This window comes from Cupressus sempervirens, chromosome 9, assembly GCF_028749045.1.
Source record: "Cupressus sempervirens isolate cs-2001-9-10 chromosome 9, ASM2874904v1, whole genome shotgun sequence".
Classification (NCBI taxonomy): Eukaryota; Viridiplantae; Streptophyta; class Pinopsida; order Cupressales; family Cupressaceae; genus Cupressus; species Cupressus sempervirens.
In genome coordinates, this window is record NC_143126.1 from 608,021,385 (window position 1) to 608,043,297 (window position 21,913).

General features: G+C 38.0%; 1 pseudogene; it reads left to right on the plus strand.

Annotated features, from left to right (window-relative positions):
• The first annotated feature begins 625 nt into the window (after positions 1-625).
• Positions 626-8,521, plus strand: LOC149540152 (putative inactive methylesterase 20; annotated as a pseudogene).
• Positions 8,522-21,913: the final 13,392 nt, after the last annotated feature.

The window sequence follows — 21,913 nt, forward strand, 5'->3', positions numbered from 1 at the left end:
TGATTATGTATTGAAATGCAAGAATTAGTTAAGACAGTGATAATATAATGTATTGATAATCTACTTGAGGTTACAAAATGATTGGCTACACTTAGATAGTTTAGAAGAATAAGGTTGAACAACGTTCATTTGCTAAGCTTGACCGAGTTGATAAAAAGTGCCGAGAAAAGTTAGTGCAAGTCGAGCAAAAAGTCAATTGCAGTCGAGTAAAACTAATTTCTAGTGGATGTCAAGCAAGCTAGTCGGTGTTGAGCAAGGTAGTAGATGCCAAGTGTTTTTCAATAGATGTCAAGCACCAGTAAAATCTAGTTTATGCAAAGTGATTTTACAATAGATGTCGAGTAACATAGTATGTGCCAAGCATTGGTAAATTGATAATGCCAACTTGCTAGATTATGAAAAAGATCAAAGATTCACTAATTAAAAGCTGAAAAGTTTGTTTTCTTGGAACTTGTAAATTAGGAGGAAGATAAGATTGATAAGTTGGAGGCATAGAATCTTATGTAATCTTTTTTGGAGGCAGATTCAAATGGATTGTAGAGAACTCTCTATAAAAGACAAGATATGGGGTAGATACATTGTATCCTACCTAATACATCAAAAACCCTAATTTTTGAGATAGATAATGAGCGAGAAAAAGAGTTCTAATTACCTATATATAGGGATGTTTGGTCATGAAGCTAAGTTGTTTGTTGGATGGAGCTTCAAGACTTTTTGGATGCAAAAACCTAACAAGGAGAAGGAAGAGGGTTTGCTTCATCAAGTGACCTAAGGGAAGAAGTCTACAATGGTGAACTACACAAGAAGGCTTAATGAGAATGAATGCATGAAGGGTGAACAAGCTGTCAAAATTGAAAAGATTGAAAGCCAAGCAGAGATGAGGATGGAATAGTGATCTGTAATCTACAAGTAAGGTTGTAAGTTGTATTAGATCAAAGCTCTAATATTACTTTCTAACAATTGTATCAGATTAGAGTAAATCCTTTGGAGAAAAGTTGACTTAACAGTCATTGAGAAATCCTTTAATAGGGTAGCATTCCAAGTGAATGGCTCAAAGTCCCCTAACAAGGCTCACTTGAAAAAAAGCGATTGAAACTCCTTAACCAGGTCACATTTAACAATGTGTGTTGTGACCTTTAATAGGGTTGGCTTTTAAAAGGGCATCACTTTAGAAGAGAAAGAAAGGAGTACCATGTTATTGGTGGCTTTTCCCAAATTTTGTTTCCATGTTAAATCATTGTGTCATGTGTACTAATGGATGTGTTCTATTTTATGCTTTACATTACTACATGTTAATGTTATAGTAACATATTAGTTTAGATTAACACATAATGATGCATGCATGGTTAAGAAAGTTTTATGCGTTCACTAAATTGTTAAAAGTTTTATTTATACATCTAGACCTTGAATAACTGATTCACACCCCCCCCCCCCCCGCATGTTAGTTATTCTAAAGAATTCCAAAAATTGGTATCAAAGTGTAGTTGCTTCAGAGGATTAGTTTCAAGGTACTAAAAGCATAAAGATTAAGATGTCAAGAGAGAGGTGCCCAAGTTGAATGGAGATGACTTTCTTACATGGCAAAGTGTTATGAAGCTACATCTTGGAGGACTTGGAGATTATACACAAACTTTCATTACAACAGAGCATGTTGATCTAGCATGAGCCCTAACTACTGAAGATTTGAAGAAAAAGAAGGAGCACAATTAGGCTATGTTGGAGATTTCCTCTGCCCTAAGTTATGCTAAATTTAATGATATCAAAGACTTTAAGAATGCAAAGCTAATGTGGGATGCCCTAAAGACCATCTATGGAGGAGACAAAAATGTTCACAGAGCCAAGTTAGAGAGCCTCAAAGGTATGTTTGATGGCATGAGAATGGAAAAAGGTGAAAACGTCACACAATATGTTGTTAGAATAAAAGAAGTTGTTAGTGCAATAAAATGTGTAATTGGTAAAATAGATGATGATACTGCGATAAGTAAAGTCTTGAGAATTTTGTTACCTATGTATTCCATTAGAGTATTTGCAATTCAAAAGTTAAGATGTATACTAGGAAATGATCTAACCCTTGAAAGTATAGTGCCTAGACTCATTGCTTTTGAGTTATCTAATTTTGACAACTATAGACCATAGAATATTCAATCAGCTTTCAAAGCCAAATCGTTATTGAAGGATTCTGAGGAGGAAAAGCCCAAGAAGATGAAAAGAAAGATAAAATACACACCTAGTGACAACAATATAGATGAAGAAGACATTAATCAATTGGAAGCATTGCTAGCAAGGAGATTTCACAAAGGAAAAGAAAAATTCTAAGGTAAGCTACCTATCATTTGTTTTAATTGCAATAAATTTGGTCATATTGTAGCAAGATATACATAGAAGAAGAACTTCAAAGAAGGGAACAAGCACAAAAACAAAAGAGAAAATGATGGACGAGACTACAGAGATAAAGGCAAGAAGTCATGCTACATTGCTGATGAAAATAACTCTGATGAAAATGATGATGAAGTGGTATATATTGCAATAAAGGATGAATCAGATGAGGATGAGGCTACTACACTTATAACTTGTGTGAACAAGAATGAAAAATGGATAATTGACAATGGATACTCACATCACATGACTGGAGAAAAAAGTAAGTTCATTACCTTAACTTGTTATGATGGAAATAGTGTAAGATCTAGTAATGATGCACCATGTTTAATAAAAGGAAAAGGGTCTACCAAGTTTACATACAAGATTTCATGTGACAATGCTTATTATGTTGGAGGATTGAATGATAACTTGTTAAGCGTGTCACAATTGAATAATTTGTGGTGCAAAGTTGAAATTGAAAATAAATCAGCCAAGATATATGATACAAATGGGAACTTGATTGGAAAAGGTGATAAAACTAGGAGTAATATGTTCTCTTTAGATATAAAAGATGCTACTTGTCTTCTTGTAAAATTTGATGATGTATGGCTTTCGCACAAGAGATTATGTCATATTAACTTTGATAATCTGATTAGTATCAGTAACATGAAAAGAGTTAGAGGTTTGTCTAAGTTGAAAAAACTAGAAAATATAATGTGCAAACAATGTCAACTAGGAAAGATGACAAAGTCAAGCTTTAAAAGTAAATCTTACACCTCTAAGGAAATACTCGAAATTGTTCATACTAATTTGTGTAGACCTATTGAAGTGCAAAGCTACAAAGGATAGAGGTATATAATGCTACTTGTTGATGATTACTCTAGAATGATGACTGTCATGTTTCTAAAATAAAAATGAGATGCTTTTCAAATGTTTAAATGGTATTTGGCAAGAGTTGAGAAACAAATAGGTAAGAGCTTGAAATGCTTGAGATCAAAAAAAGGAGGAGAATTCACTTCACATAAGTTTGAGAGGTTCTGCAATGACAGAGGAATCAAGAGACATACATCAACACCTAGGACTCCTCCACAAAATGGAATTGTTAAAAGAAGAAATATATCTGTAACGGACTAAGCGAGAACACTTATGATGGAGAAAAATGTTGCTCTAAAATATTGGAGAAAAGCTATAAGTATTGTAATATATACCTCAAACTGTGTTGCAAGTAAATAAATGTACTCATTCAATAGCTTTTGAACTATGGTATGGTCATCCACTTAATGTAAAATATTTTAAGGTATTTGGAAGAAAATGCTATATTCTTAAAGATGATAGCAGTGGAAAGTTTGATGCAAAGAGTGAAGAAGGTATATTCCTTGGTTACTCTACAAGAAGTAAAGCTTATAAGTGTTTGATTACTAACACTAACAAAATTGTGGAAAGTGCAAATGTCAATTTTGATGAGTTTACAAAAGCACATGAAGCTGAACCTACAAAAGAATTAGAAGATTACAAACAATTTTTATACTACTATGAAGGAATGCCTACTAAAGAAGATGACACAAATAATGCAAAAAATCAATAGAAAGTTTCAACAACTACTGAGTCAAATCTTATGAGTGTTGAGTTGCATTTAGATGTGAAGTTGTAAAATGAGTAAAATAGACTATCTAACTATTTGATTGGCACACATGAAAGAGATGTTGAAATACCTGATAGAGATGCACATAGTGATACTAAAGCTAAGAGATAGAATGCAGCCACAAGAACTGAGCCTAGACTATTCAAATATGTTACAAGACACCATCCTACAGATTAAATCATTAGAGAAAAAGATGCAAGGCCTATGAAAATAAATAGGTTGATAAGTGAATCAAGTTTTTTAAGCATGAAGGAACCTAAGATAGTGAGAGATGCATTGGAAGATGATGACTAGTATAGGGCTATGGAAGAATAAATTCAATAGACAGAAAAGAAGAAGACTAGGAGCCTAGTTCCTAGACCAAAAGAAAAGAATTTAATTGGCCCAAAATGGCTATTTGGGAACAAGCTAGATGAGAATAGTGAAGTGAAAAGGAACAAAGAAAGACTAGTTTGCAAAGGCTATGCTTAAGAAGAAGGAATTTACTATGGTGAAACATTTTCCCCAATTGCAAGAATGGAAGGAGTAAGAATTCTGCTTGCTTATGCTACCTATAAAGGTTTTAAAGTTTATTAGATGGATATCAAGTCGGCATTTCCTTATGGAATATTAGAAGAATAGGTCTATATAGAACAACCAAAATGATTTGTGGAAAAAAATAATAAAAACATGGTATGTAGATTGCATAAATCCCTGTATGGATTGAAACAAGCACCAAGAGTATGGTATGAGAGACTTCATAATTATCTTGTTAAGAGTGGATTTGAAAGGATAGATTATAATAGAAATTTGTACATGAAGATAGATAAAGAAAAAGGTATACTATTATCTAAAATATTTGTTGATGACATAATATTTAGAAGTAAAGATGCTTTGTGTAAAGATTTTGAAAATTAGATGAAGCAAGAGTTTGAAGTGTCAATGTTTGGTGAGATCAAATTCTTTATGGGATTACAAGTCTATCAAATGAAGTATGGTGTATATATTACTCAATCAAAATATGTCAAGGAGATATTGAAGATATTTGGACTTGAGGGTTCAAAACTAGGAAGTACACCTATGGTAACAACAATTAATCTATCAAAGAATGATGAATCAAGTGAAATCAATCAAACTTTATAGATATCCATGATTAGAAAATTGCAATATGTAGCACACAACTAACTTGATATTACATTAGCTATGGGGATAGTTGCTAGATTCTTTGCTAATCCTAGAGAGAATCACTTGATGGTAGTCAAAAGGATAATTAGGTGCTTAAAATGAATAGAAGAGTATGGCTTATACTATAAGAATAATGAAAAGTTTGAAACTAAAGCCTACACTGATGCTAATTGGGTAGGAAATATTGATGACAGAAAGAGTACCAGTGGAGGAGCATTCTTCTTAGCTAGAAGACTTATTATATGGACAAGGAAGAAGCAGAGTTGTACTTCCCAATCTATAGCGAAAGCAAAGTATGTTATTATTTCTATTAATTGTACAAACATTGTATGGATCAAATAGCTACTAAAGGGAATGAAGGAAGAGATCGATGAACTAGTGACACTTTATTGTGATAATACAAGTGTTATAAACATATCAAAGAATCCTATAATGCATAGAAACACAAAACACATTGAAATAAAGTATCATTATGTAAGGGAATTGATTCAAGACAAAGAGGTGAGGATGGAATATATCAACACAAAGTACCATTATTCTTTTTCAACATACCACCTTTGCATTTCATCCCTATTGATCACATTTCTCACCTAATGATCAACCCATCTCACCCCTATAAATATGCTCCATTATATGTCCATATATGGCATCAACACTACTCCCATTTCATATTTATTACTTATTTGGACTATTTTTCTCCCATTGATAAGTTTAGCTAGTGGCAGAGAACTAATTATCTTAGTTGTTGATGAGAACCAATTAACATTATTGTCTAGCTTAGGGACATAACAAGAAGATATCGATGCAAGGAAGGAAATGCATTCATTTTTATTTCATTTATGCCTCTTCATTTTGATTTTGTTCAAGGGAAGCTGACCAATGCTAATAGAAAACAACAATGCATTTTCTAAGAGTTTATAATTGTTCAACAAAATTAATGTTTTGCAAGAAAATGCACCTTAAGAAATGTTAGCTCAGAAGCAAGAACATGGTGTTGATTTCCCTCATTAGGTTCAATGCAGATGCCATGACAATGGTCTCATATTTGACTAGCTTTCCATATTAAGATATTGGGCATCCTACACAACTTTTGTATGCTTTGTGTTTTTAATTTATTTATTAAAACATTCATGAAAATGAAAAAGGACATGCATCATTTCCCTCATTAGGTCTAACATAGATGCCATTACAATGATCTTATATTTTACTGGCTTGCCATATTAAAATATTGGGCATCCTACACAATTATTGTACACTTTGCATTTTCTATTTCATTATTAAAATATTCACAAAAAAAGGGAAAAGATAGGTATCATTTCCCTCATTAGGTCTATTGTAGATGCCCTAACAATGATGTCATATTTTATTGGCCTTATATTTTCTTATATGCACACAATTGGTAAACATTGTACCTTACATAAGATAAAAATCTATAGGTACAATTATTCAATCTTGTATTACACTAGATAAGATGTTCTCTATTATGCATAATGTTCATCTATTCCATTACTTATAATATTCCAAAATATAACTAACCCTAAGTCTATTTGTTCATAGTTTTTCTTAAATTTTGGAACCAAATTATAACACTAGTAATCTTTGACCACTTTTGATTTACATGATCATGTCATATAGATATATTTCATCATTCAACATTTTTTCCTTTAATTCATATAATATGATATGATATATCTATTATATGTGTTCATCTTTTCTCATAATCAACTATTGATGACACATGTTGGCAGTAGATGGTTATTTCAAACAAAATTGAAGTTGTTAGTTTTGAATGTAATTTCTATGTTGAATATGAAGAAATGTGAGATGATCTGATCTATCCATAATATGTCATCTTGGTAGTCAATATTTTTAATGCAAATGATCTTTGATTTCTTGATTTACTTGATCATCTGATCTGGATATATCTCATGATTCAAGACTTTTTCTTCAATTCATATGAAATATTATAATATATGGATTGTATTTGTTCCCTTTCCCTTAATGGTCTCTCTTTTAAACAATGATGATGACACATGTTAGTGGTCAATGTTTTCAAACAATTTGTGATGCAAATAACCTTTACTTTCTACTTTCTTTCACTTACTTGTGAAATGGATGTGTTTTATCTTTTTCTTCTATTGACATGACATGGAATGATGTCATATATCTATTGTATTTTTTCTTCCTTTGTTAATAATTAGGTCTTGTGAAAGATTCAAATCATTAAATAAAATTAGTGATGAAGGAAAAGCCAATGGTAGGGGTAAGCACACACTTTGTGTTGGTTCATAGAGGATGTCATGGAGCTTGGTGTTGGTACAAAATTTTCCCTCCCCTAAGAAAGGTAGGCCATGATGCCACTAAAATAGATCTTTCCTCTTGTGGAATTCACCCAATGGATGCCCATCAAAATCAGACATGATCTAACATAATTTAGCCACTTGCTGAGTTGCTCAACTCTCTTCCTCCCCACAAAAAACTATGATATCTAAACCACTTCTTATTTTTTCCTCTCAATAAATGATCTAATTTAATTCCATCTAGTTTTAATTTTTTGGGTGCAGGTAATATTGGTGGGTCATAGTATTGGAGGCATGAATTTGAGCTCAGTAATGGAGAAATTCCAAAAGAAGATCAGACTCCCTACATTTGCGACAACATTTATGCCTTGTAGTGAATTGTTGAACAAAATTAATTTTTTACAAGAAAATCCACCTCAAGAACTATTAGCTTAGAAGCAAGAACATGGTGTTGAAATAGTATGAGATCCGCAAGTGAGGGTGTTCAATCTTGGAAACTTGAATGCTGAAATTAAAGCTACCGATGATTATTTTTCTTGGTCTACATTATTTTTGTGAAGGATCTTGAGCTAAGTCACTAAGCATGGGTTGAGTGAATTTTATTATTTTATTATTTAGATTAAGGAATATGTATGCAATTGGATCAATTTTTCTATTGTGCTAAGATGTAATAAGAACCTTGAAAAAGATCTATCTATATATTATATTTAATTAAATTAAGTTTTAAATCATATTTCTGAAATCCCCTAACATTAATTAAAAATATAAAAGAAAAATGATATTCTACTTTCCTTCTAAAATTCAAAATTTATATGCATTTGTAAAAAAATCAGTCCAACTTCAATTTACATAAGTTTGTCCATTCCATTTTCTCCATAACTTAAGTAGAAAGAAGGGAAATGATGGAGTTGTACCATTGACATGCTAAATGAGCTGCAAGAAAGAATTGAATCATGGGGAGACAAAATTTATAATGGCAGAGAGTGGTCTCCCAATATCATTGAAGATTGGCCCTACTTTCTCAAGGCAAATGTTGTACCAAAATAGCCCAACTTAGGTAATTAAAAAGGAAAGTAATGTTCAAAAAAAGTTAGGAAGTTAGAATATTCACTCATTGCTTGGTTTACACTTGCAGTCATTGACATTTTTTTATTATGTTAATTAGATCAATGATATAGAATGAAGTAGTTTAAAACATTATCATTTTCTAATTTTGGTCCTACTTGATAAAGAGGACAATCACAAACATTCAAAAGTTGAAAACAAAACTCACAATTCACAATATACTATATAGATGTTTGCTAAAACCTTGTACTGTATTTTGAGTCTAATTAACCTATTTAGGTAATTTGCAGATAGTAATAGAATGTCATCCAATCTTCCTTCCTTATCATAATGACAATATAAAGTATAGAACATGGGTAGAGCATTACTAGAATCAATACAAACACACATAAAGTCAAGCATCAACAATATGCATTAAGTAAAACAAGAACTTAGTGGAAGAATGAAATAAAGTGAAAGTTAAAATTTGCATAAGGAGATCATAGTCCTCAATGATTTAGGTACTATCCAATTCATTTACATTCCTTCCCCTTATCTATATTACTATTGCCACATGTAAATGTTTAAAAGTGATGTACAATATATGGTCTATATTTTCTATTTATGTTTTTATTGTAAATCTATATTATACTTTTTGAGTTTTTTTTACTAAGAAATTTCAAGGATGTTGATTCCTTCTTATAAACATTTACAAGATTGCTATGAACATTGATATACATTTTTTCCCGATAGTCCTGTTACCTTTAGTTTTACTGCCAAGGATTTAGATTCAAACGCATGGCTTATTCAACGGTTAGTCTCAGAGTTGGTATTTTAATGCTATGACCCATGAGTTTTCTGGCCAACAGATCTAAGCGGTATCGATGGTTGGTGCCATCGCGCTATAAAGAAAATGCACGATATTTATGATAGCACGATGACGCCCTGAGGACACGTTGTAGAGGTGGGTCCGGCGTTCCACAGGTCAAAAAAGGTTCTTAACGCCCTTGGCGCTATGTCGCTATCACAAATCAGCCAGAAAACCTCCATAGCAACATAGCGCTCGGTAGAATTAGGTGTTGTGGCGACGAATCAGGAGAAATCACGTGTGCTAGGTCAGAGTTCCTGTCGGCACGGCTAACACAATCGGGGCTTACATTCACCACCGTCAGATCAGCTTGGATCAACGGTAAGCGCCATCGCGCTATGGAGGAGTTACGCGAGGGTTATGATAGTGACATCGTGCCCTGGTGACGCATGTTAGGTGGGGCCATGTCTCAAAGAAATGCCAGGTGTATCGACATGGAGGGTGGAAGCATGAGGTATTACGAGTCCTCACGAGCGTCGAATTTGGTCACATCAATGGATGGCGCCATCTCGCTATGGCAAAGATGTCCAGATTTTATCATAGCAACATGGCGACCATCTACCACGTGGATCGACATGGGCCAGGTGTCATTCAAAGTTCGATCACAGATCGCAGAGTACAACAGGTCAAAAGCTTCATGATGGTGGGCAAATAGGTTTCATGGCCCAGAGGTTTCAAAAAATGATGAGGCGCCATGGTGCCAATGGAAAACCAATGCATTTTTCAATGGCGACATAGCGCCCAAACAAAAAGTTCACCATGGCGAGGAAGAATCAGGCACATGGGTCCCGTCGGTAATTTACAATGCAATTTGTCAGCCGGCGTCAAGATAACAAATCAAATGGGGACACGTGTAAATCTCAAGGCACACTATCAGTGGGCGCTATGGCACTATGGGAATTTGGTCTCGATTTCTGCACAGCGACATGGCGCCTAGTTGACATGTGGTCGCTCTGCAGATTAGGTTTTATGTTGCCAACTGATGTTTCATCGAACCAAACAGGGAAGTGCCATGTGTATGAGTTAGTGCACAATGTATAGCTGGCCCAGTAGTTCCAAAAGAAATGGCGAGTCTTCACGAGCGTCAGATCCGCAGGGATCTACGACTGGCACTGTCTCGCTATCGAGAACTGCTCGGGAGCTAACATCGGCCACATAGCCCCCGTGCACCACGTGTCCTGGCGGGGCCACATTCCATGCTACCGGTGCAGTTAGATTTAACTGACCAACAGACCAACAAGGAGACACCACGTATCAACGGGCCTAACAAATCACGAGAAAAGGAGGGTCGCAGGAGGGAGAGTTTTGTGACTGTCGGATCGAGGACAATCGACGGTAGGCGCCATCGCGCTATGGCGAAGATGTACAAAGGGTTATGTTGGTGACACAGTGCCTTGTCAACACGCATCCTGTCAGTACTATCTAGGATGGCGGTTGGTAGTTAGTGTAACCGTCACCATCATGATAGTATTCAGGGTGGTGCGGTTAGTCCAATGAAGGGTGGTCGACCGCGGGAGGACCTCCAGGTGGTGAAATAAAGAAATGCAATTGGCCCGCACAGCCTAGTTGATGCATAGGGAGCCCGGTTGACCTTTTGACCTCGACGAATTCATGAACCAGGAGGTGAGGATAATCAATTTTTTCGTGTAATCTGATCTCCATGATCAATCTCGACCTACTAGAGTAAATGTAAAACATAGAATGACACTCCACCCACCCGTTGATCCATCTACCAGGTCAGAGCACAGTTATGGTGCTATTTTCAGTCTTCTCAGGACATTATTGGCAAAAGAGATCAAATTTTCTGGAGATTTTTTCCATGATTGTCTTCTATGGTACTCAATGGCAGGTAGTTGTAGGGTCATTACAGCCAAGAAGATGTCAGTTACGCCTGAATTATAAAGGCATATTTTGTACATTTTGTAAGGGTCAACTCCTCCTGATTTTCTCGGTTGCTGCTTGCAGACTTGCAATGAAAAATCCCTTTGTCTCTGATCTAGAAAAACATCTTGTATCATCTCTTTCAGCCATCAACGTGTATGTGTATCATTTGCCTCTCATTGATGCATTGTTGAGATCAGTGGTCTGCATACTGTATCTATCTTTGGCCTATTGAATAATATACAAGTGAAATCTTCTGTTCCTAGTGTTATTCAGTTGGTCTCTTGATCTACATGTGGCTGTTGGTTGATATAAGTCTGAATGAATGTATGACCTTGAATGTTACCCTAGTTCCGTAGTGCATATATGGGCAAAAAAAAAGAATCTGAACACTCTATGTTGGTGCATCACCACCTTAGATTAGACTAGGTAGATTTTCTTTAATGCTCTCTTTCTCTCTTTCCCTTCTGAGAATAGATAGGTGCACCCTGACAGTAAGAGGAAGTCGGCCTTCTCTGAAGACTCAACCTCGCAGTTCAAGTCCCACAGCTTGGAGGTTGTTTCCATGTTTCACTAGGTTGTCCTCGCACATAGGCATTGGACAAGGGTGCAAACCTAAGTGACAATAGTTTTTGGCATGCCCGATGGGACTCCTATCAAAAGATTTTAGGTCTATTGGTGTCAAGAAGAAAGAATTCTAGAGATAAATGCTGAAGAAGTAGTGTTGGCTTCAGTTTTCGAGCCTTTAAGAGGCTGGTTCCTCAAGTACTTGGTGACTCCGAACATCAAAAAGTCTAGTTCCAGACCAAGTTTGCAATAATTCATGCGCAGGACTGAAACAAGGGCGTCTTCTAGAGGTAAATTTCAATATCAAGAGCTTTCTATTTCAAATCCTAGGAGAAGAAGGACTAGAACTTCATTATCACCAGTTAGGGGTAGAATAAAAGTTGAAATACCTGTAAGATCTGTCTCTACTCCCCCTACTATTCGAACTCAGCCTAGATTGCCATCAACACTCATCAATAGAACACTTGTTTATATGGCATAGCCAAGAGATCATGATTTTACCACCTTTAACGATGGAAGTCCTCTGTTGTTAGCCCAAAGACATGATATACTAGTATCTGCACTAAAAAGTATACCTGATTTTACTGGTGAAACTTCTATTTCCCCTCTAGAGCATATCCAAGAGGTAGCGAATGCCTGCAATATTCATGGTATTACAGAAGATGATGTTGCCGTCAGACTTCTTGCCGCATCTTTAAAAGGAAAAGAATTATAGTGGTATAGAGGCTTAGCTCATGGTTCCATAACTGATTGGGATGGACTAGGAGCAAGATTATGCAAACATTTTGAGGATAAGAGTGACCATTTGTCACTACTAGAGCAACTAACTACAATAAAAAGAGCCCCCCATGAATGTATGACTAATTTTAATTACAGATTCCAAAAGACATGGGATAGAATACCTACTATAGTGAAACCTACCCCTGGTAACGCCTTCTTGCATTACCTTAGAGCTTTCAACAGTGACATTGCCACCACAATCCAAACTATGGGAGGAGATAATTTACCGAATGCTTATGAGATAGCTATAAAAGCTAAGAATATCCTAATACAAGGTGGGAAGTTGGCTCCAAGGCCTCCTATGCCTTTCTTTCCTGATGTTCCCAACCACCAACCAGCAATAGCCCCTCTTCCTACAATTTCTACGTCACAAGCCCTTACTCCAATTCCCCAAGCTTCCACATCCTCAAACGGAATAGAGGAACTCAAGGAAATGCTCCAAGGTCTAGTGCTGAATACAGATAAAAGAGAGAGGACTCTGGATAAAAAATTGCAAGAGCAGGGGAAGGAGTTGAAGGACCAAGGGAAGAGATTAGAGGATAGTTTTTCTCTAATAGAAAAAATGAGTAACAAGGTGGTGGCCTTAGAAAGGCAGCAAGCCCAAAGTGGCAAGCCCCCCCAATTACAACATCAGGCTCTAAGTGGTGGTAGGCCTCCTAATCATTGGAATAGCTCTTTTGATCAGAATAGGCAAAATAGTCATGTTGCTACTTCAAGCTCAAATCAGAGTAGAGCTTTAGTTCCTCAAAATAACTTAGCCCAAGATCAAGACTTCTATCCTTCATGTAACTATTATTATACCTACTGCCTATGTCAGAAAGCAGAATCTTATTTGGCCCTAAATGTCTAGGAGTCCACAGTAAAGCAATCACACAAGGAAAATCATCCCAAGGAGGCCTCATATGTTCAGAGGTAGGGTGATTGCTCTTTTATGAATCACCAGATGGAGGAGCATTGTAATGTAAACCAGGATTCCGTTGCTCATAACACAACAAGCAGGAGGAGAGCTATGGAACATACTACCCCCCTTTCTCCTGAGCAGGCCTCAACTTTGAGTGTTATACCTCATACACAAAAAGCGAATGAGCAGACAAACACTTCACAACAGAAAAGGAAAGGTCCAAGAAAGGAGGATGCAAGTGATCCCTATGTTGCTTCATATCGGCCTCTTATGGGTACAGCTCCCAAAGTTTTCACCAAAATTCCTAATGCACCCTTGAGTGTAGTAGAGAAAATGAAGAAAACCAATGTAAGCATTTCCATGTGGGATGTAATTGCAACCATACCAATGCAGAAAAGGATGCTGCAGCAAGAATTGGAAAAGATTGAGCCCAAAGATCAGTCATCTACCATGGAGGGTGAAACTAGTTTAGTACAAGCATCAGGTGATGTGGAGACAAATAAAAAGGTTAGACCTCCTCCATTCTATGTTTCTCTGATTATAGGGGGCAAGTTAGTCCATAATTGCATGACAGATTCAGGGGCTAGCAGCTCAGTAATGCCTAGGTGTGTTGTTGATGCTTTAGGAATGAAATATGAGCCCATTATTAGGGATGTGTTACAACTAGATGGGAGTACTGTCAAAACCGTAGGCATCCTTAGGAATGTGGAAATGGCCCTACATGCATGCCCTGGTTGTACTATGATTCAAGACATATCTATTGCCGAAGTCAAGACCTATTTTGCCATTTGTCTTTCAAGAGACTTCACTGCCCAAATAGGTGGATTCATATCTGTTGATTGGTCTTATATGTCATTTAAGACCATTTATGGGGCCAACGCTTCAATTAGAGCAGAACCTCAAGCCCTTCATCACATTGAACCCTACACTCCCAACTTCATTAATATGAATTGCCCCATTTTGGAGATGGATGAAAATGACATAGTAAATGAGCCTACCACCTCCATAGTAGAGATTCCTGATTTCTTCTTAGATGAGTGGGAAAATAAATGTCAATTTGAGCCTATGTCAGAAACTCTTGAGATAGGCCTTAGTACATATTGCATAATAGAGAAAGAGGCTCAAGTTCCTGATCTTGTTGGAGCTAATGATGACATGAGTGGAATATGGAATATGTACTTTGATGGCTCAAGGAATAGAAATGGAGCAGGGGCTGGTGTTATGTTGATCTCTCCTGCATAAATAAGATACTACTTCTCTTTTAGGCTCCAATTTAGTTGTACCAATAATGTGGCCAAGTATGAATCCTTGATCCAAGGTCTCCTACTTTCCCAAAAGAGGGGAATTCAAGCCTTGAAAGTATATGGAGACAGTGAGTTGGTAGTGAACCAAGTGAGAAATCAGAATATCACCAAAAGTGGCTTGCTCAAGTCTTACAAACACAGACTTTGGGATTTGCTTGAGGGTTTTCAAGCATTTAATATCCAAAGCATTCCTAGGAAAGAAAACAAATATGTTGATAGACTTGTAGCAGTGGGTGCATCTTATGATGTGCCAGGGAATCTCGAGGAAGAGAGGAAGTAACAAATAAGGGTGGTAGCAAGGCCTGTTGTTCCTGATAATAATACTCATTGGTAGGTGTTTGAGTCCGATGAGCAGATTGTGAGTTTCTTCTAGAATGAAGCAGAATTTTCAAAAAGAAATCAGTCAAGACTACAAGATCAATATGGTGATCAGATCATTCACCTCAGTTCCAACAAGTTTCCCAAGGGTCTCATTACCTTAGAGAGTGTCTTTAATCCTGATGATTAGATAAGAGACAAAGGAATAAATCTAGCTACAGAAAAGGATGACCATGCTCCAGTTACTATTGCTGATGGAAAATCTCTTAACATGGGGAAGGTATGTTCTGAGGCTGAGCAAGAAAATTTCATTCATCTATGTCAAGAATTTAATGATGTGTTTGCTTGGTCATATGATGACTTAAAGGGGTTTGACCCTAGTTTGTTTCAGCATACCATAGATTTAGTTGATAGGTCAAACCAGTAAGGCAAAAACAGAGGCCAGTGAATCCCAAGATTGAACCCTTAATGAGGAAGGAACTATCCAAGTTGATTGAAGCTAACATAATTTTTCCTATCAAACACTCATCATGGGTGGTGAACCTTGTCCCTGTAAGGAAGAAGAATGGAGAAATCAGATTGTGTGTGGACTTTAGGGATCTTAATCAGGCTTCTCTTAAGGATCACCATCCTCTCCCTTCTATGGAGCAAATTCTGTCCAAAGTCAGTAGGTCAAGGAGGTTGTCTTTTCTTGATGGATTTTTTGGTTATAACCAAGTGTTGGTTAAAGAATCTGACAGATATAAGAAAACATTTACTACTAAATGGGGCACCTATGCTTATTGCAAGATGCCATTCGAACTAACAAATGCAGGTACCACGTTCCAAAAGGAAATGGAGGTAGCTTTCAAAAGATTAATCGACAAGTTTGTCTTAGTATACCTTGATGATATAACTGTATATTCCAAGAATGTAAAAGATCACCTTGATCATTTGAGACAGGTATTTCTAAGATTTAGAGAGTTTGGGGTTTTCCTCAACCCAACCAAGTGTGTCTTTGCTATAAGCCAAGGAAAATTACTGGGACACATTGTATCTAAGGATGGGTTGACCATTGATCCAGAAAGAACAAAATCCATACTTGCCCTTCCCCTCCCTAAACACAAGAAAGGGCTGCAAAGTTTCTTTGGTAGGATAAATTTCGTAAGAAGGTTTATTCCTAATCTAGCCATCATGGTGAAACCCCTCACAGCCATGCTTAAGAAAGATATGGTCTTCTCATGGACCAAGGAGGGGAAGGAGAGTTTTGAAGAAATTAAGGCAGCCATAGCCTTAGCCCACACTCTCATGAACCCAAATTTTGAGAAATATTTCATCCTCTACACTTTAGGTGGTGAGTCAAGTGTTTCTGCTATCTTGACTCAGACAAATGACAAGAATGAGGAGCAGCCCATAGCCTTCTTTAGTGAAGGACTCAAGGAGTATGAAGATAAGTATAGATTTGTTGAGAAGCAAGCCCTTGCATTCATTAGAGCTTTGAAGAAATTTAGACACCTCTTATCCCACAATAGGATCCATTTGTTGGTGCCCCATGCGAGTGTAACAAATTTCTTGTTAAGCAAGGACATCGGTGAAAAGAAAGCTGGATGGATCACTAGGGTAATGGAATATGATGTTGATATTCAAATTACCAAGTTGGTAAGAGGGAGAGGATTATGCAAGGAAATGTTATCAGGTCAAGATTTAGATGAAGGGACTGCTATGATAATTACAGAGCAGCAGGAGGAAAGAAATGTTAATGCCCCATGGAGCTGGATGGATGACATGAAGAACTATTTATCAGGGAATGGATACCCTCAGGGATTGGATAGAGCTAAAAGAAGACAATATAGACTGCAATCCATTCCCTATATTGTGATTGATGATATCCTATTCAGGAGGGATTTTAATGGGACCCTGTTGAGATGTATTGAAGAAGATCAGGTTGAGAGGATGATTAAAGAACTTCATTATGGCCCTGATGGTGGCCACTTCTCTACAAGAACAATCCCCATGGAGATCATGAGGGCTGGATATTACTGGCCATCTCTGTTCCATGATTGTTATAGGTATGTGAGAAAATGTGAGAAATGTGCCTTTTTCTTAGGTAAACAAAGACTTGTAGCTCTTCCTCTTCACCTCATTCAAGTGGATCAGCCCTTCACCCAGTGGGGGTTGGATTTCATAGGCCCCGTTAATCCTCCATCTAGTGCAGGTCATAAATGGATCTTGGCTGCTACCGATTATTTCACTAGGTGGACAGAAGCAGTTTCCTTGCAGGATGCTACAGAGCCATTAGTTGATGAATTCCTTGAAGGAATTGTATCTAGGTTTGGAGCTCCTTCCACTATCATCTCAGATAATGCAAAATCTTTTGTTGGAACCCAGATTTGTGCATGGGCATTGAGTCACAATATCTATCTGAGCACATCATCAAATTACTACCCGCAGGGAAATGGTTTAGCTGAATCTTCCAACAAAAATTTGATCAGAATCATAAGGAGAATGATAGAAGACAGTCAGAGGGTTTGGCATAAAAAATTAAGGACTGCTCTATGGGCTGATAGGATAACACCCAAGACATCTATTGGGAATTCACCCTTTGTGCTGGTATATGGTAGGGAGGCCAGACTTCCAATCTCATTGGAATTCCCATCCTTGGAGTTGGCTCATCAGCTGGAGTTGGTTGAAAATAGTTCCATGTCAGTAAGAATGGTAGAGTTGATTGAACTAGAAGAAAAGAGAAACAAATCTATGCAAACCCTGGAGATACACCAGCAACAGATGAAGAAGATTTTTAATAAGAAGGCAAGGGCCAAAATCTTCAGAGAGGGAGATTTAGTTCTCAAGTGGGACTCAAACAGAGAAAAACTAGGAAGGCACTCCAAATTTGATCCACTATGGAGTGGCCCTTATCTGATCTTCGGTTGCAAACAGGCCAATGCATTCCAGCTAAGTAGGCCAAATGGTGAAATTCTGCCCATTCCAGTCAATGGGATCCATTTGAAGCCATGTTTCTGAAGGATAGTGAATCCATGTACATAGTTAGCCTAGCTGCTTCCTGTTCGTTCCTATTGCAATAAGTGCGCGTGCACATGGCTCACTTCTTGAGTCGCCAGTTCTCGAAGTTTTGACAAGTCTCAGGTTGCTGAGGAGGTCCTATTTTTTGTTTTCAAGTCGCAAGATAGAGCCAGAGTTCAACAGTTCTTTAATGTTTTGATTTCCTCATTAAGGGTTAGGGTTTCTTGCAGCTTTCGATTCTGTACCTTCTAGGCCCCCTTTTTCGACTCCATGGCCCAATGGATCATTCTCAAGCACTGGTCATGCATTGAGTAGGCTTATGCCCCCTGCGAGTCGCCAGAAGTGTTACCTCTGGTTTTACCGCCAAGGATTTAGATTCAAACGCACAGCTTATTCAACGGTTTGTCTCAAAGTTGGTATTTTAATGCTACAACCCGCGAGTTTTTTGGCTGACAGATCTAAGTGGTATCGACGGTTGGTGCCATCGTGCTATAAAGAAAATGCATGATATTTATGATAGCGTGATGACGCCCTAAGGACACATTGCAGGGGTGGGTCCGATGTTCCACAGGTCAAAAAAGGTTCTTAACGCCCTTGGCGCTATGTCGCTATCGCAAATCGATCGAAAAACATCCATAGCGACATAGCGCCCGGCAAAATTAGGTGTTGCAGTGATGAATCAGGAGAAGCCACGTGTCCCAGGTCAGAGTTCCTGTCGGCACAGCTAACACAGTTGGGGCTTATGTTCACCACCGTCGGATCAGCTCAGATCAATGGTAAGTGCCATCACGCTATGGAGGAGTTGTGCTAGGGTTATGACAGCTACATCACACCCTGGTGACACGTGTTAGGTGGGGCTGTGTCTCAAAGTGATGCCAGGTCTATCAACATGGAGGGCAGAAGCATGAGGTACGATGAGTCCACACGAGCGTTGGATTTGGTCGCATCAACAGATGGTGCCATCTCACTATGGCGAAGATTTGCAAATTTTATCATAGCAACATGACGACCATCCGCCACGTGGATTGACATGGGCCAGGTCTCACCAAGGATTGCCAGGTGTCATTCAGAGTTTGATCGCAGATCGCAAAGTACGGCAAGTCGAAAGCTTCATGGTGGCAGGCAAACAAGTTTCATGGCCTGAAGGTTTCAAAAAATAGCAAGGCACCATGGCACCAACGGAAAACCAATGCATTTTCCGATGGCGACATAGCACCCAAATGGAAAGTTCATCGTGGCGAGGAAGGATCAGGCAGATGAGTCCCGTCGGTACTCTGCAATGCAATTTGTCAGCCGACGTCAAGATAGCAAATCAAATGGGGACACGTGTAAATCTCAAGGCACGCTGTCAGTGGGTGCTATGGCGCTATGGGAATTTGGTCTCAATTTTTGCATAGTGACATGGCGCCTAGCTAACACATGATCGCTCTGCGGATTAGGTCTTGGGTTGCCAGCTAATGTTTCATCAAACCAAACAGGGAAGTGTCATGTGTATGAGTCAGTGCACAGTGTACAGCGGGCCCAGTAGTTCCAAAAGAAATGGTGAGTCTTCACGATCGTCAGATCCGTAGGGATCTACAACTGGCACTGTCTCACTATCAAGAACTCCTCGGGAGCTAACATCGGCGACATAGCGCCAGTGCACCACATGTCCTGGCGGGGCCACATTCCATGCTGCCGGTGTAGTTAGATTTAAGTGACCGATAGACCAATGAGGAGATGCCATGTATCAACAAGCTCGGTGAATCACGAGAAAAAGAGGGTCACAGGAGGGAGAGTTTTGTGACTATCGGATCAAGGTCGATCGACGGTAGGCGCCATCACGCTATGGCAAAGATGTGCGAGGGTTATGTTGGCGACACAGTGCCTTGTCGACACGTGTCCTGTCGGCATAGTCTAGGATGGCGGTTGGTGGTTAGTGTAACCGTCACCATCATGATAGTATTCAAGGTGGCGGGGTTAGTCCAATGAAGGGTGGTCGACCACAGGAGAACCTCCAGGTGGCGAAATAAAGAAATGCAATTGGCCCGCGTAGCCTAGTTGACGCATAGGGAGCCCGGTTGGCCTTTTGACCTCGACAAATTCATGAACCAGGAGGCAAGGATAATCGATTTTGTCGTGTGATCTGATCTCCATGATCAATCTCGACCTACCAAAGTAAATGTAAAACACAGAATGACACTCCACCCACCCATTGATCCATCTACCAGGTCAGAGTGCAGTTATGGCACCATTTTCAGTCTTCTCAAGACATTATTTGCAAAAGAGATCAATTTTTGGAGATTTTTTCCATGATTTTCTTCTATGGTACTCAATGGCAGGTAGTTGCAGGGTCATTACAGCCAAGAAGATCTCAGTTACGCCTGAACTATAAAGGTAGATTTTGTACATTTTGTAAGGGTCGAATCCTCCTGATTTTCTCTACTACTGCTTGCAGACTTGCAGTGAAAAATCCCTTTGTCTCTGAGTTAGATAAATATCTTGTATCATCTCTTTCAGCCATCAACGTGTATGTGTATTGTTTACCTCTCGTTGATGCATTGTTGAGATCAATGGTCTACATACGGTATCTATCTTTGGCCTATTGAATAATATACAAGTGAAATTTTCTATTCCTGGTGTTATTCAGTTGGTCTCTTGATCTGCATGTGGCTATTGGTTGATATAAGTCTGAATGAATGTATGACCTTGAATGTTACCCTAGTTTCGTACTGCATATATGGGCAAAAAAAAAGAGTCTGAACACTCTGTGTTGGTGCATCACTGCCTTAGATTAGACTAGGTAGATTTTCTTTAATGATCTCTTTCTCCCTTTCCCTTCTGAGAATAGATAGGTGCGCCCTGACAGTAAGAGGAAGTCAGCCTTCTTCGGAGACTCAACCTCATAGTTCAAGTCCCACAGCTTGGAGGTTGTTTCCATGTTTCACTAGGTTGTCCTTGCACATAGGCCTTGGACAAGGGTGCAAACCTAAGTGACAACAAGTCCTCCACTGTAGTAATTATGACAGACTTGTGAAATTCTAGTCTTTTTGTCCATGAATGAACTTACTATAGCTCATGATAGAGACATTGTAATGTTAAGTATGGTGTTTGGCATTTTATTAGCATGATATAAGTCAATTGATGATGTTGGGGTTTTGATGTTCAACTAAGACCAAGGGTGAAGTTGTCACTATAAAGTAAAAAAATAGGGGTAGCACATTACCAGAATTAATACAAAGGCATGTAAAGGCTCAAGCATCAACAATATGCATTAAGGAAAACCCCATGATGTTTAGTGATTAAGACTCAAAGGACATGCCTATCGCTCTTACCTCAAATGACTCTCTTGCATGCAAACCACATCCAACCTCCTCCGGCCAAGTAAGAAAGTGATGGCACTTTTTTCTTTCCTCTTTATTATGAACACAATTTTAGTCAAAATTTTGACCAACTCAAGGATTATATATATATATTCAAGAAGCCAATTAAGGGCTTGGTTGAAATAAAAGGTCAAAAATTGACCTATAATGTATTAGTGATTTAAAATGGAAAATTATACCAGCAACAAGGACACATATTATTGCTCTTAGTCTAGTTCTTGATCATTTTTATAAAAAAGCCTCGTGGGGCACCAAGTTTCAGAAACAAAACCTAAATGAAAATAGATCAATGCAAAATTATCTTACCTCAAATGACTCCCACGTATGTAAACCACATCCAACCTCCTCTAGCCAAATAAGAAAGTGAGCACACTATTTTTTCTTTTTTTTTAAATTATGAACATGATTTGGTGAAAATTTTGAC